We start from the raw sequence: 10879 nt of genomic DNA on the forward strand, positions 1-10879 counted from the left end.
CAATATTATTGAATGGGGACCATCAAGATCGGAAGCTGCCTCAAAGCTCCCATAGCTGGGAGACAAAGATGAAGTCTATGGCAAGGATTGTTTGAACAACCCTAACGATTTTGAGGCATTGCTGTGATTTCCAAATGCCCAAGGTTGATAAAAAAGGGTGTCAGAGAATGTGTGTGGCAGTAGTGTTAACTGCTGCATGTAGAAGTTAGGCCTCACGACCTCCTTTGTTCAAGAGAGGATTACTCATGACCTTATTTTACTTGAGACATGACCACCATGGCTTCTCCTAAAAGAACCTTTCACTGGATTCCCACAACCAGTTTCAAAGAAGTATTTCCCTTCCCCTCCTACCAACCTCACCCATAAAGCTCACCAGGTGCCTGTCCCAAATGCAAATTTACAGAGTAGGAAGTAGGAAATGGAAGGGGGGAAAAGGTGCACTTACAGCAAAATAAATATCTGCCCTCAGACTGAAAGTTCTCAGGAGCACCCTCGCAGAAGAACTACCATACTACTGTGTCTCTCTCCAGCCCCAACCTGTCAGACGTGGTGTGGAAGGGAAGACAGGTTCCAGTGATAACTCCTGGGACGAACTATCCTGCTCACAGACACACGTCAGCAGAGAGGACTAGGTTGCTTTCCTTCTTTCTTCACACAGCAGCAGATACCCCAGGAGGAAACGCATGCTGGGGATTTTAACACTCCAAAGCTAGACAGAAGATCTTCAAAGCAACCCTGGACTGCTACAGTAAGATGGCAATACAACAGCACTCTGCTGTTCCAAGAGTAAGACCTAACATGTTACTTCCCTAGCTGCAGTACCCTGAGTTAACTCTGAGGTAAGGGAAACCAGGGGAAAACATGGTTTTGTCCCTTTAGAGCAACAGGAGGGAAACAGAACAAGGAGGCAACGTAAGAGAACCACAGAAATAAAGAATTTCTGTTCCTATGCCAGGTCTTAAGCCCCTGAAACATCTGTGAGACATGACATTTACATAACAAAACATCAGAATTTTTCACTGCTCTTTGTGAGAAGGGAAATCACACTAGAAAAACACTGATCCTCACAATTCGTTCCCCACTAATTGTCTCCCCATGTACCTGCTTTCTGCTAGGACTGGACAGCAGTGTTTATAGAGCAGCTCTCAAAGTCTCCTGTGCATAGGAACTAGTCTAACTGCTGAGCTGCTTCTACACAGCAGAGCAGAAGCCTCCACTCCACCAGCATCTCTTCTCCTAGGGCAATATTATCCTCCTGAGAAGTAAAAGGCATTAAAAGCAGCACAGTACACGTACAAAGAGCCAACAGTGAGCCTGTGATGACTGTTAATGGCTTTATTTACACCTCACCTGTCCATTTCTAGCATCACGCTCATTTCACCTGTCAGATTTTAATACAATTGCTCAGTTCACATCCAAGCCTGCAGGGTGCTGAAGTTCCCAGTTTCTGGCAGCACCTGGACACTTACCTCTCTACTGTAGCTGGGCTATACCTGTGCTGTACAACAGAACTGCTAAATATTATATGTAGGCATGTTCATTCAATATATTAATTAGATACTTAATCTGAAGTGTTCTCAGAATTGAATAGAGCACACACATCCAAAACTCTCATTGCTGATTCACTCACTATAGGAGCTTTCACATAGATTTCTTGACTGACTGTATTTTGCTGTGCTCTATAAAAAGAGAGTATATAACCTTCTGGTCATAACAGATTGCTTGTTCCCAGCTGGAAAGCCTCTTGGGAACACAGAACTGTAACCTACCATTAATATATTAAGTACAGAACATTTCAGACACCATGACGCAGAAATTGCAAACAAAGATAGAAAGCTATGTGTGAACCTCATGTAGAATTAGCAAGGCTTGTTCCATACCCACCTCTAGCTCAAGTGAAGCAGTAAACCTACAGTTCTTGTTGGAAGCCTGTGTCTCAAGCACTGCTACTGCAGCCATTAGTACTTCCAGCAGAAATACAGTTCTTGCTGATACTTCTTGGAAAGGGTAATTTCACTAAAATATAGATTGGGTCAAACTAAGAGGAAAAAAATAACTATTCTTGGGTAATCTGTGCTCGCCAAAAGAAACATATTGTAGAAAAGATTCGATCAGAGCATATGTAGTTTTCTCAAGTCTTGTAAACTTGGTAAGATGAAGTCTGTCTATTACTTGATGGAAAAAACCAAACTAATTAATGCAGACCACTTAGATGGCAGCACCCATGCATTTTGAGTTAGTGCTCAACAAATGTTTCCTCGCAATTGTTTGAGAAAGGTATATTGCCTGGGGAGAGAAAGAGTTTTGGTATACATCAAAGCAAAGATGCGCTTCAACATTTCCACCATTGTTACCAAAAGTGGAAGAGTAGGAAAGCCTCTGTTTACATTGAAAGTAGATCCTTGCTACACAAGATTTCCCCCATTTTCTAACAGACTAGTCACATGCCATCACTAGTCCCACATTATTTTAAAAACTTTATATATGCCACTGCATGCCAAACACTATGCTGTTCTGTCACTGTGAATAGCTGAGATACATAGGTTCACATGAAGTGAATGAACAGTTTGTAAAGCACTTTGTAATCCTTCAGCAAGAGAGGAGCAATCAGAAGGTGGGACTGGTAGCACCAGCCACTACCTGTAACTATGGCTGCTCACCACCATTCTTCAAAGACTGCTGTTTTCAGTTGCTTGTATTTTCCCAAAGTGTGTGCCCAGAAATTTTTCATGCTGAGTGTTTGCCTCAGACTGATTTTTCAAGAATAATCATTAGTTTCATCTAAAACAGTTCAGCTACCACCAAGAGTAAAGGCTAAAGAAAAAGTGTTGTGCATAAATTTAAAAACCAACAAAGCTGGCAGTCTCTCCTTTCTATCCTAATCCTTTAAAAAGTCACAGTAAACACACATCCAGTAGAGACTCACTCACATCTGAAATCTCCAAAGATGCCAAAAAACTGAGTACTCTTGATTTCCACAGGTGACCTAACTGCACATGCACTGCACTACAGGCAGACTCACTGCTCCAGCCCAAGGGGTTCGTAAAACACTTCCTTTTAATAATCACTCAACATCAGTTTGGCTGAACATTGAACTGAGTCAACAAAACCTGTATCTCTAGGACAAGCCTTCAGGAATAAGAAAGAAATACCAAATTCAAAAGCACAGGGGTTAAAATGGCCAAACTGAAGGAGTAGGAAAAGAGGTAACAGATCTGAAGAGCAATACTGGCAAAGTTGGCTGGCTTAAAAAAAAATGAAGGTGTCAGAAGACCAGGACTGAGGTTTGGGGGTAGAAATAAGGTCAGAAATTACTTGGCTAGGAGGAATCATTGCAACAAAGCGCTGAGGAGCAGGCAGGTATGGGCAGACCAAAGAGACTGGGCAAGTAGCATAAGGAGGAAAACCAAGGGTGACAGCCTAAGCTGCTGCAAGGGGTCTGGGAACCAGCTGTGGGATCAGGAGAGATACTGGACAGAGACTTCAAGGGAGAACCAGCCTTCTTCTGCAGAAAGAGTAAAGTATCAACTAGCTTGGGGTGTCTGACTCGAGACATCCATGATTCAACTTTGGAAGTGTACAGTCTCTTATGTAATATATGCAGGAATAGCTGGGAGGGCTTAGCAGTTCTGTGAAACAGAAACTATATCTTAAATCACGCACCCAAAACCTGAGAAATACTGTACTGAGCAATGGCAAAAGGACAATTTTTAAAGACTTGCCTTGTACCACACAGGAACTGTGGGGATGGCAGGGTTGTGTCCCAGGCCCCTGGAAGGATGAAGCTCTCAATTAGAAAACAACCTTGTCTTCCTCTTCCTTCAATTACCTGCTTTGGTTGCTGTAAAACTTCCAATTTCCGCAACAAATAAATCTTTTACACTAACTGATGTCTTTTACTGCATAGTTCACCCTCAGATTAGGCCCCTCCTGTGCATTAAATAGAAAAGTAGATCACCTAACTAAGGATTTAGCATAATTGCAATCCATCAGGTCAAACTGTGGTTCCACGGATTGCTCTTTTAAGACAGCTATTTTGTCAGCAGTGTAGGTCATTTGTGGTTTAAAGCGTTGTCTTCGTGTCTATAACTGTCTTGTTTGTATGGGGCAGCATTGCTTTCCATTCAGCATGGAACCAACAGTGCCGAACACTTCCCGCAGTCCCAGAAATGGTGACGGACAATCCACCCACATTTTGGCAGATCACTAGAAAACCTCAAGGACTATGTTCATCCATGTTTCTAGAAGTATGCAACTGTACAGCAGAGCAAGTTCACAAGTCCACAGGGAGTTAAGTGTCACACAACACTACCTCCTAGGTTCCAGCTGTGACACCAAATTTTAAACATGGCTAGATGTACATGACTGTTCTACGGATACTATTGTCTACCGGTCTCATATTAATCATTGCTATATATGTCTGTGTGATACTGTACAATTCTGAACTTTAAAAAGTGACCCATAAAGACTGGGAGGGATAAGATACCCACGGTATAATTCTCCCATGCAGATAATGCCCATACTCACAAAGCAGCTGAGAAATGCTCTACAAGCTTCTGGATGTGGACAGGAAGACTTACACCAGGTTTTACATTTTATATGTATCATCTTCCACAAGACAATATGCAAGCAGCTTTTTTTAAACACACACTGCAATGTTCAATAAATTCTGATATCTGCAGAACTGTTATCAGAATTAACAACGCACTAACACTTATTGTTTTATGGTAAAAATATAACAGAAAAATGGCACACAGAGCTCAGTAAGTAGCGCTGGTGACTGAAGATACAACCAGGTTGCCATTCAAGTTTACAGCCTCCCAAGCAAAGTCAATGGACCAGATCAAGTGAACTCCCTTCAGAAATGTCAAACCAACAGTTTAAATTAAGCCACTGAACTTTGCACTAAAGTTGCTGAAGCGCAGGCACGTATTTTGTTCCACCTGCCCTGCTGTGGGAGGCAGTAACTTCCAGCCTAGTCAAAGTAAAAAGTAGCTACAGGATCAAAAGAACTGTTGGTGGCAAGACAAAATGCAGCAAGATGCAGAGAAATCCAGGTGGGTAAGGAAGGGGGGGGGGGGGGGGGGGGGGGGGAAGAGAAAAGAAAAAAAAATCTTTAGAGGGTCTAATTAATAACTACTTTATTCTGAGCAACACTGAAAAAACCCACAAGTTGTTTTTTGAAGGAGCACTATGAACAATTAGAGGCTTAGCAAACTATGCAAAACTACTCCCTTAACACTGGTCATCACAAAGAAAATGTAGAAAAAGAGCTGGAAAAAGAACAGAGGAGACTCCAAGCAGGTAGGTATTTTTAAGACACCTTACACAAAGCAATTTAATTCTTCGGTCCTATTGTAACTCTCAAAGGCTGGACAATTCTTGAAAAATTCTTCTAAAGCCTGAATCCAAGATTCAGACTGCCAAGGGTTAAGGCTTGAAACAAACACAAACCAGAATTACAGAAGGATCCAATGCCTAACACTAGCAGCAAGCCCAGCACTGCCCTTTCCCCAACACAATAGATTTAACGACAGAGAATGAGTGGAAGAACAAATTCTCAGCAAATCTAGTATCCTCTATACCTCCCACTGTTAGCCATAATTTCTACCTTACAGACTGGGCCTACTCATCGCAAGGAGAAATTCCAGGCATCAAATTTTTTCAAAGCACAGTTCATTTTGCTTGTATGTGCTTCCATAGCTGGAAGGAAGTTACAGAAAACGCAGTGATACAGCAGAGTACCACCAGGTAAAGCAGCTATTCAATCACAGAGTTAATCTGTCCTTCTTAGCAGTGTAAAAAAGGAAGGAACTGAGCATGTGCAGAGGCATTCACAGGCACTGATTTTATTTGTAGAACTCTGTAGAGTTTGTTACACTGCAATAAGGGTACCTTAGCTATAAGCCGCCCCTCGGAATTGAGCTGTGCTGCTTCCAAAGATTTGCAAAATCTGTACATACACTATGATTAGTCATATGGTGGAAAGAATAATTATTCTTATAAAAGTTTAGATGGGTGGTAAAGCGTATTATTTTCTTCAGCAAGATGAAAATAGCCTTGCTTGTGAGAGCAGACAACACCAACTTCTTTACAGCATCTTACCTAGCAATGGGAGTTAGCAACACGCAAACACGGTTCCAGGCTGTCGGCTGTAGGTTTCCATTCAGAGTGGCACAGCCCCACTCGCTTCCCATATGCTCAGGTTCAGGATGCATCTGCCAGGGAAGCCCAGCCCTAAAGCCTAGCCCCTGGTTTTGCACTCTCTCCAGGCACACCCCACCTGGAGCTGTGGGTTCAGAACTCATACATTTTTTGCAGAAACAACACCTTCGAAGTGCTCCACTGGCAAATGCTATGAAACACAGATCAGAAACACACTAGATGCATTTTTCTGTCACTCTCTCTCCTCTGTCCTGTACGGGCCATCTGCTCATCCCCTCCTGCTCTTTCCCCTTCACTTTCCTCCTCTGTATCCACACTGCTTTTCTCCCATGCTCTCCCTTTTCACCTCGCTCAGTTTCCTACTCCACAAAATCTGTTCTGTCTGCAACAAACTGGAAGAACAGAGCTGGATTTAGAGAGCGTCATCTCTCACACAACAGGCTTCTCTGTTAGCATGGCAGAGCAGTAGACCACAAACAAGACGCAGGCCTTCATGAGAAATGCAAGGACATCAGAGGGGTCACACTCTTATGAGACGGCCAGGCCTACACATAACAGCTCAAGAATGTTAACATCATCTTCAATATATCCTGCTGATTTCATACAAGGTCTTAGCAAATCTCACTGCTGTATGCAATGAGCACTTTTAGTGAATACAAACACACATTCACAAACCTCAGCAGCAGAGAAATCCTTTGTCAGGTATTATAAGCTGCTCAGAAAGCCTCCACCTAAGATCAAGATCTCAAATTGCCTGGAGATTGGGGGAAAACCATGTTATGCTCTCATATTTCATCCAGATGGTTTTAGCTAAGTTAGGATGTACCTTGGTACGTCAATTTCTCTATTTACTATTTATTGCATATTTGCTAAAAATATCATAAATTCAAGAAATTCACATTCCATGGAAGTATAAACAGCCAGGGACAGCCTTCTTGCTGAGTGACTATACTTTACTGCAGCTTTCAAATGTGTTTTTTTTTTTTTCAAGAAATGCTAACATATTTCTGCAGAGCCAGCACCTGCCTTTCCTCTGCGAGGGACAGAAAAGAGGCTGGCTCAGCGGGCTGGCAGAAGCAGAAGCACGACGTCCACCTGTGCTGGCCGATGCAACGTCATTAACCCCAGTTTCTGAAACAGGGATAATACAGCAGTAACTACCAGGGAAGCCTGCCTTCCATTACCTCGTGCACACCTCCCTTACTGCGGGCCGCACAAACCACAAAAGCCGCTACGACCCTACCGCTCCCCTGTGCAGCCGAGACACACGCCCTCCTCTCAATCATGTCCTTAATTTCCAAACGTCCCTGTTATTTTCCTAACTTCACGTGGTCCATTCTCAACCTGCTCTGCCTCGGCTGTTCTTTGGTGTAGCCTCGCGTGCTGCCGGTCTGTGGCGTCCCTTCCCTTTCAGGAAGCAGACCACTACAGAGAACGGAACGTGGGAAGCGAAGGAAGGAGAGCAGCGGCAGCGGTAAGTGGCAGTGAAGCAGGAAAGGGAAAATCCTCCTGTCTGAAAGCCGGAAGAAACAACTTCACCCACAGTAAAGAGCTTATCACATTAGGTTAAACAGCAATAGGTGTGATTTAAACACACTTGAAGCTACGTCTATCTGCCCGACTCATGTGGATGAGGTAGGTACACCCCAAACCTTTCCTCTTCCAAGGTCAACAACATTTTCTACCAACATTTCTGCAAAGGATGTCTGTTTGAGATTTAGGTAGATAATCCAACAATAGAGAGGAAATTCAGTCTGTCAGAAAAGAAACAGGAAGGGAAGTGACAAGCAGAAGCAAAGAGCACACAAGACAGAGCTCTGAGCTATGCTGCCCGGGTTATTTGACCCCCTATCTCTCTTCAAGCACAACAGGCAGAGGTTTTGAACTTCATCTCCAAGCAAGGCAATTTCTCTCCACATCCAGGCAAGAAATGGGGAAGTTTTTTCCAATAAAGGGGGTTAGAGAGGTATTCTTGTATTCTAAAGCGGCATCTAACGTACTAGCAATTAGGTAATTAAAGTTTGCTGTAACAAAGCACATGCCAGAAGCCTGAACTAAATCTTAACAAAGGAACAAGAACCAAAAAGGGATCCTTGGCCGCCTTATTTTATTTCCTAGTTCCAGTACAACAACACAGAGATTAAGAAGCCCAGAACATATAAGAAACAGAGCAGCCATTTCACTCCACTCAACTTCTTCCATTTAATACAGCACCTGTGCAACCAGACTGGACCTAAACAGGCTTAAGATACAGCTAAGGATGTCCAACCTTCGATACATCTGAGGCCTTAAAACCAAAAATTCTACTACCCTAGTTGGATTATAGCCTTCTGTCTCAGTTGACAGCAAGTGAGACAGAAGTTAAGTAAGTTTCTGCAGCGGTGTGATCACTGCCTGCAGTAACAGAGCCAACACCCTCTGAAGACCCTTTGCCACACTTTGGCAGGGCTCTTTGTTTTTCCATGGGTCCCTACAAGCTACCACTCACTATAGATTAAGTTAAAATTAGCTCATTAAAAATAAATTAAATAACAGGCAAAGTTGTCATGTATCAAGAAAAACACGTAAGGCCTAGATAGATATTCTTGGTAGTAGCACCGAAATCGTGATTTGCTAACAACTTGGTACTGCCAGCAGGGAGCAGTGAATAAAAGAGGTCACATTCACCTCAAAGCTTGGAAAGCGCCAGAACTTCTAAACTTAAGAATACTAAATTTCAGGTTCTTGCCAAAAATACATATGTTGTTCCCCCCCCCCATTTGCTCCCACCTAACATTTGCATTGAGAGTTAGAGAGACTTGTGAAAAAATTGGCAAGATATTGCATTCCCTGTGAAGGCCCTGTGAGTTCCTAGAAGCAATGCAGCCCACTGAATGAAAATTTTCAGAAGCAGGAAAAACCTTACGAAGTTTTTTAAATTAAAAACTTTTGAAAAAGCATTAGCAAACAGTGACTCCTCAAGGGGAAACAAATAATCTTGTTTCCAGAACAACAGGATTCAGCTAGCCCATCTCCCTTGCTTTAGAGTTTGAGGGCGTGCAAAGACAGAAGAGCCTCTGCTTCTGTTGCTTAAAAAGTAAGCCAGCGAGACCTTCCCAGCTGGCTCTCTACTGCCAGCGTACACAGGCTCAATACTACAGACTTCTGCAGAAAGAATGATATTGGCCTGCAGACGGAGAGCTACTATCAGCACAGAGTGGTTGACTACCTCTATCGTCCTCGCAGCACCTGCAGCCCGTGCTGAGCTTTGACCATCGTATATTGACTTTGCTCGTTGTGTGGGGGAAAATGTATGCCACGGGGACAAATCTACAACTTCATTCTTACCCTGCTCCATCAAAGCCAGGTGAAATGGATGATGGCGCATCAGTACGGCAAAGGCATTTCTACTATATTTCACAACCATATTCTAGCTTAATAAATGGGCAAAAACCTGAAATATGCACCCAACTAAACATAAAATCTGTTTCCCTTTAAGGCTTTTCTACATGGGAAAGGAATCATAAAAGCTGGTCTGGAATAAATTGAGGGAGGTTAAATGTTCTTAAACATCCGACCACTTTGCACAGCACACCCTGCTCGCTAAGCTCTGCTCTTCAATTCCCCGTTCCCTGAGCGATGGCATCGCTGCTGAAAAAGCGGAGCTCCCCAAAGCGCGCGGACGCAATCGCGAACGGACCCTCCCATCGTTGCTTTTTCAAGCTCTTGCTGCCAATACCGAAGGGACGATCCCACCTCAGGACGGGGCCTCCTGCACACACACAGACACGGGTGTTCCTGCGAGTCTCGGAGTGCCAAAGTGCACGGGTGCGGAGGGCGTAGCGCTGCTTACGGTCCCAACCCCACCACCTCGCCCTGGGGTCACCCGACATCGCGACAACTAATGCGGCAGATCAGGAGCTTCTCGGGGACGCGGGGCCTGCCAGCCACCCCGCCGTCCTACAAGCCCACGCCGCGGCACGAAGCCATCAACCAAGCACCCGGGCTAATATCAAAAAGCACAGATCTCATAAAAACACCTGGAAAGAGGGATGCACAGGACCCTCCGAACACCCGCTTAAATAACACACCGAAAGCAACATCACCCCCTTTTTTTTTTTTTTTTTGATGTCTCAACCGGGCATCTTCTCCCGAGGCAGCTGTTTATACGCCCTTATTTAGAGGCGGCACCCGGCGCTCAGGACGAGCCTTGCTCGATGAGAGGCGGGCGCCCCACGGCACACCGACACCGCCGCCAAACGCAGCGGCGCGCTGCAAGATGACAACAAGGGTGACCGAAACCGCCCCGGGCACGAAGCAAACCCCGGCTGGCTGCCGGAGCCTCCCCAAGATGGGGGCTCAGCGGCGGGCGGAGGCGCTGCCCTCACCCCCACCCCCGGAGATGTCAGCGGCGCCTCCCGCCTCGGCGGTAGGAGACCCGCCGGCCCCGGCGAGGCCCGGCCCCCGCCCCGGAGGCTCGCCTTCCCCTCCGGCCCCCTCCTCAGAACGCGGCTGGGCAGCTCCCCGGCTGCCCCCGGAGGGAGGGAGACCGGCCGGCCGGCCGGCGGGTCCGTGTGTCCGTCCGTCCCGCCGCCCCGCTTACCTCCGCGGCCCCGGCTCGCCCGGCACCACCCCGCGGCAGCCGCCGAGCCCCGCAGCCCTCAGCAGCCCGGCGACCGCCCGCCTGCCCGCCCGTGACGGCACCGGGAGCGGCGGCGGCCCCGCCCCTCCGCCG

General features: G+C 45.6%; 1 protein-coding gene across 12 annotated transcripts in view; it reads right to left on the reverse strand.

Moving 5' to 3' along the window:
* Positions 1-10879, reverse strand: part of INPP4A (inositol polyphosphate-4-phosphatase type I A) — a 130022-nt gene extending 119143 nt beyond the window's left edge. For 8 of the 12 annotated variants that reach the window (XM_064438627.1, XM_064438621.1, XM_064438611.1 and 5 more), the window contains exon 1: positions 10748-10879. The gene's annotated coding sequence lies outside the window, so the exon portion shown is untranslated. The remainder of the gene's footprint in view (positions 1-10747) is intronic. The other 4 variants (XM_064438655.1, XM_064438649.1, XM_064438640.1 and 1 more) reach the window with 2 other exon arrangements.

Source organism: Phalacrocorax carbo, chromosome 1 (assembly GCF_963921805.1).
Source record: "Phalacrocorax carbo chromosome 1, bPhaCar2.1, whole genome shotgun sequence".
Classification (NCBI taxonomy): Eukaryota; Metazoa; Chordata; class Aves; order Suliformes; family Phalacrocoracidae; genus Phalacrocorax; species Phalacrocorax carbo.